The sequence below is a fragment of the Protomyctophum parallelum genome (genome assembly GCF_964188405.1).
Source record: "Protomyctophum parallelum genome assembly, chromosome: 5".
Lineage (NCBI taxonomy): Eukaryota > Metazoa > Chordata > Actinopteri > Myctophiformes > Myctophidae > Protomyctophum > Protomyctophum parallelum.
In genome coordinates this window covers 11,495,635-11,501,942 of record NC_139702.1, presented here as the reverse complement: position 1 = coordinate 11,501,942, position 6,308 = coordinate 11,495,635, and positions in this window count along the sequence as shown.

Below are 6,308 nucleotides of genomic sequence, written 5' to 3'. Positions count from 1 at the left end.
GAATTCTTCACTATAAGGATGTCTGACTGGAGTTCATGGTTTTTTTCCAATTGTTTTCCTTACATGTGCACAGCACAACATGCACACACACACACGCACGCACGCACGCAAGCACGCACTCACTCACTCACTCACTCACTCACTGCAAACTCTTCAGAGTTAATTTACTCCTTATGTGACTGAGTAAAATTAAGTAATTAACATAAAGTTAACATTCATCTAAAAGCACACGTGTATAGAGAAAGTAATTCTGAAATGGATATTATGCATAAGGACTACTGTAAGTTGATATACAGTACCTTTGTTATGTTTACTCAAAATGAGTGCACGAGTAACCTTCTGAATGCAGTGTTTCTGCATTGTGCCATTGCTATACTTTCACAGTAAAGTATACAGTGCTTTCCTCCACCACTGTTCCTGAGCTGGGGAAAGAGCCTGCAGACAAACCTCGATCACCCCACCCTCGCCTCCATCTTGTGGAGACCAGATTGGATTACGGACCAACAAACTGAAGACTTGTGGAGGAAGTTAGGGTAGACATCATGTCAGGCTGGGATGAACAGAACAGAGCCTGTACACTGTATAGTGTACAGTATGTCACTGTGTAGGAGCAGTGCTGGAGAAAGGAACTAATAGTACATTTACTACATGTGTTGTACTTGAGTGCAATTTTGACCTGAGATCAGATTCTAAAAATGTTCTTCTACATCCTGACAGTTTTCTGAAAAAGCTATGTTTCTATGTCAGTCGTTCTTCGACTTTAAAAAAATAGCAGACCTACAAGCTCATAGCGCGCCATGAGCTTGTAGATCTGCTATTTTTCAATAGCTAAAGCATAACATAATGCTAACACCAAAAGGGGTTCCCGCCCCAAAATGGGTTAAGATACTTTCTCTGCTTTTCCTACTTCTACTCCACTACATCTCAGAGGCAAATATTGTGCTTTTAACTCCCCTACAATTACTTGAAAACTTAAACAAGTTTAGGCGACTTTGACGAGTATAGATTATTACGCAAAACGTACCCACTTAAGCCCCATGGTATTCTTCTGCTATTATAACCAAAACAAATCTACAAGGTCACAATGTGTCACATGCATCACATCATCGCTTGTTGATCTGCTATTTTCAAAAGATTTTGGAAAATTTTGAACACTTTTTCTTCAAAGTGAATAACTATTTCGTTTTGCACATATATTATTGTGACGTCAATACGTTTGTAGGCCTACTTATTGTAACCAGGTAGACCTGTTACTATGGCAGCATCAGCCAGGTGCTCCTTGTTTCAAATTAAGGGTGGGGTTTATTGGCAAGGCAGGTTTAAAAGGGCTGGGCTGCTTTCATTCAGGGGATCCCCTAGCTTGCTGTAAGGTTGGCATATCTGAGGAGGACAAGAGTTTGAAGGCATGGCTTTCATAAATGTATCAGCATACTGGCTGCCTGGTGAATTAGTAAGTATAAATTTATCAGCATACTGGCTGCCTGGTGAATTAGTAAGTATAAATGTATCAGCATACTGGCTGCCTGGTGAATTAGTAAGTATAAATGTATCAGCATACTGGCTGAATTAGTAAGTATAAATGTATCAGCATACTGGCTGCCTGGTGAATTAGTAAGTTTAGTAAGTATAAATGTATCAGCATACTGGCTGCCTGGTGAATTAGTAAGTATAAATGTATCAGCATACTGGCTGCCTGGTGAATTAGTAAGTTTAGTAAGTATAAATGTATCAGCATACTGGCTGCCTGGTGAATTAGTAAGTATAAATGTATCAGCATACTGGCTGAATTAGTAAGTATAAATGTATCAGCATACTGGCTGCCTGGTGAATTAGTAAGTATAAATGTATCAGCATACTGGCTGCCTGGTGAATTAGTAAGTATAAATGTATCAGCATACTGGCTGCCTGGTGAATTAGTTAAGTATAAATGTATCAGCATACTGGCTGCCTGGTGAATTAGTAAGTATAAATGTATCAGCATACTGGCTGCCTGGTGAATTAGTTAAGTATAAATGTATCAGCATACTGGCTGCCTGGTGAATTAGTTAAGTATAAATGTATCAGCATACTGGCTGCCTGGTGAATTAGTAAGTATAAATGTATCAGCATGCTGGCTGCCTGGTGAATTAGTTAAGTATAAATGTATCAGCATACTGGCTGCCTGGTGAATTAGTAAGTATAAATGTATCAGCATAGGCTGAATTAGTAAGTATAATGCCCTTATTCCATGCTGCTGTGCTCCTCCTCCCTGTACTGTACTGTACTGTACTGTACTGTACCGGTACGCCAGCCAAGTGTATGGTAGGCTATAGCCTAGTATGTCTTGGTTGTTTATATTATGTTGAATTTTAATATGAGTATTTTTAAAGAATAACTACTTTGTGTTACAAAACGAAAAGAGAATAAAATGCCTTTGTTTGAAATCTTGACTTATGTTTAAGTCTTATTTATTTCCATGCTCAACCTTGGTCACACGAACCTGTGCTTTCTATTGTTAAAGAGGCCCTTTCCTCTCTAGAAAAAGGTGGCGTACGTAGTTTAGTAGGCATTAAGTATATTTTATTATTATTCCCTCAAAAGTCCCCCCGGGCCATACATTATACTCTCTTGAATATAGGCCTTTGACTTAACAGAGTAACAGAGCATTTCTACATTGTGGTGTCTTCTTTTTCCTTGAGTAAAACAAATTCCAGTATACTTCACTGAGCGAGGAGTCGAGAGGACACCATGGGAATATAAGAGAACACAGAGAGTATGTGTGGGAGAGACAGACCACAGAGATAAAGGCTGCTCTGTGTGGAGAGATGAGACACCGGAAAAGGGCTTGAGTTGGGGGTCCCCCAACCCTTCAGAGACAGTTAACTGGCTCTTCTCAAGCGGTCAGGATTGTACACGATGAAAGGGGAAGAGAAAGTGCTTATCATCGCTGTCGGGAGGAAACCTCACAAATGTTTTTTTGAGTGGTGCACTCCAAGGAACCGCAATGTCCGTGTTCACCTATGACATGTGTTCACCTATGTACAGTATGTGTTCACCTATGTATGAGCACCAGTATGACTGACTACCAGTAGGGGTGCTGTTTGCCAGAAACAGAGAGAGATAGTATTATGGACATAAGAGGTTTCCGCCCAAGCAGAAACGATATGTAGACTCCACTGTTTTCTCCATCTTAAAACCTGATTCCCAAAGGAGCCATTTCAGCTTGCATTGACTTCACTAGACCAAATACCATACATACAGTATGATATAGAAATGCTACTTAGTTTGTAGTAGCAGTGGTTTATTCAGCATGTTCTTTGTCTACAAGGCTGTCACGCCTGTCAGAAATGCAATTTTGCATCACGACTCACCCATGGAGAAAACAGTGGTTTGGTATGTTTGGTAATGGAAGAACACACAGTTATGAGATTGCATAGTTCCAGATTTGGTTGACCTGCCGAAATTTACTTTTAAAGTACAAACTGTTGAGCTGTCACTCACACACACACACACACACACGCGCGCACGTAGATGCACTTGCATGCACACTTGCACAGAACAGATGGGTGTGCTTTTTAGTCTGCAATGTAAACACTGCAAATGTCATGTCCTAGCCAGGATTTGAACCCAGATCTCCCACATGGGAGACCAATCCTCTACTGCGCATCCAAGTCAGAATCCCAACTTCGCCTGATATTAGTGCAAGAACCAAACCCCCAAATTAGGACATAGGCTAACCCTACCGAGGCTAAAACCCTACCCAAAAAGGGACATTTCTTTTGAGGCCTTGAACGCCTACCCTGAAAGGGGGGCGGGGGGCTTCCAAGTCAATCCTTTGTCATGTTCTACCTGCTGGTTAATTGTTTTTACATCATACTTCTACAGTTGGTCTATGGGTAGTGTCCTTACCAAAGCCACCAGGATGCCAATATTTGGTAATATTTTTTTAATCTGCAACCTTTTATATAAGACCTTATTATAGGTGGAAATAGCAAAAAGTTAAACCAATATTCATTTTGGTCCTAACTCTTCTTTTACGGGTAGAACAAAACTTGACCTTGATCTTGATCTATTGTGTTTTCCTACAGTTTCTTTCTTTTTTTCATAGTGGTCTTGGATGCATGATACTCCCTTTTTTGCAATCCTTAGTTGATACGATGCCTTTCAGGCCTGGGAAAGCTTGTGCACAATTGCACATACGCCCACGTACACACACACACACAGATTCCCACAGTGCAGTGGCCGCGGGGCCAGTCTTGTGTAACTCTCTCTGTCTCGGAGGCGGAGTAGTGTGCGTTGGCAAGGATAAGCACACTCGCATCAGGGTAAAATATATATCTTCCTTCATATGAAAGGGATTTAATATCTATGTAGCTTGTGATTTTATGACATCTAAGTTTTCCAGACATTTTTGAAAGAGGCCTTTCACATCCTTTAATCGATAAGGCATTCCACAATTTGGTGGCTGAGTAGTGTGAGACATTTTTGCCCTGCATGTTTGTGTTAAATGTGTTGGGTACACCAGATCACTCTGGTGTTGTTACTATATGGGTTTGATTGATTGATTGAAATATTTATTAACAGTTTGCAGAAGTACAGTACATTTCAAGCACAAACTGAATACAAAGACTGTTAACTGTGAGTGGACGACCCAATTAAGCATTACACTTGTTTACAAGTGGGTTCACCTTGTTCAATTCATCAAAACATTTAGAGACGTAGAAATAGACACTTCTATATAGCCAAAGAACAGAACAGGAATTCATCATAAAGGGAAAAGAAACATATACAGTGAGGGGGGGAAAAAAGGGTGGGTGGTGGGGGGGGGGGATTCAGATTTTACGGGGGCCAGTTTCGAATTGCAGCCGTCCGTAGGTGCCCTTTGAGAGCGGTTTTGAAGTAGTCAAGGGATTTGCATGTCTTAATGACTGTTGGTAGGGCGTTCCAGGGTGTCATGGTAACAACAACGTGAGTTTGTAATAGGTGGGTGGCTTGAGGCTGAGTAGCAGTGGTGGTAAGTAAGTACTTTTACTTAAGTACTGTACTTAAGTAAAGTGCAAATACCTCAAAATTGAACTTGAGTATTTCCAATTTCCAATACTTTTACTTCTACTCCACTACATCTCAGAGCCAAAGTTTGTACTTTTACTACACTACAATTATTAGAAAACTTTAGTTACTTTGGCCATTTTCATTTTGATTAGAAAACATACATTAACCACTTCAACCCCATACATTTTGGCCATTTTAAAATAGCCGATCTACAAGCTTACAATGCGTCGCAATGTGACGCATTGTAAGCTTGTAGATCGGCTATTTTCAATATACTTTGTACACATTTTGAACTTGTGAAGTGAGACATTCTGCACTATGAATACTTTTAGTACTTTAAGTATACTCAAGTACATTTTCAATTTTCAACGCACGCTTGCACACACACACACACAGATTTGCATAGACGGTGTGCCACCGCTCAAAAACTATATAATGGTTTAAAAGAAAATAGTATGCAACACAGTTATGCAGCTGCAATGACATGAATCGTGTGTGTTTAGAGAGCCATGGGTGTGCCGGTGTGCAAGCATAGTATGGACCCAAATCTAACACACCCACCCATTATTAATTTGATTATCTGCAGCTGTGTGTTGCTTACATCACACTGTACTTTAAGCATTCTGTTAAACTTTAGCTATTGAAAAATATAATAAATAGCTATTTTTGAAAAATGTGGCACAAAACATTGAATATATTCTTTCAGAAGTTCCAGAAGTCCCTGGAACAACATATTTTCAGATGGGGGTCGGTGGCCAAATACATATAATTCTGGTGGTCCTTCACACTAGGCCTCACTCACACCTTTACAACAGACTGATTTATGCTTGTTGTATGAGATGTATAGCTGATGCAAGCTCGCAATGCATTTCCAATGGGAGTCACATTTGACACAACATTTGTGTTGTATGAGGGGGAGGGGGGCAGTCGAAACACAGCCGAAAGCCATACAACAGCTTGTAGTCCAAAATGTTGTATCAAACCATGTGACTTCCATTGGAAATGCATTGGTGTCCATGACACTTACATCTTGCTTACATCTAGCATGCATCAATGTTGTATGCTAGATCGAAAGGTGTGAGTGAAGTAGTTTGAGAAGCCCTGACATTATAGAAACATAGGGTTTTTCAGAAAACTGTCTGCATTTAGAAGGCATTTGTAGAATCGAGCTCAGGTCTAAATGGGTTAAGCAGTGGCAGACAGTAACTAAGTACCTTTACTATAGTGCTGTACTTCTTTCTGAGCACACAGACACGGGTTGGAGCAAAAACACGGTC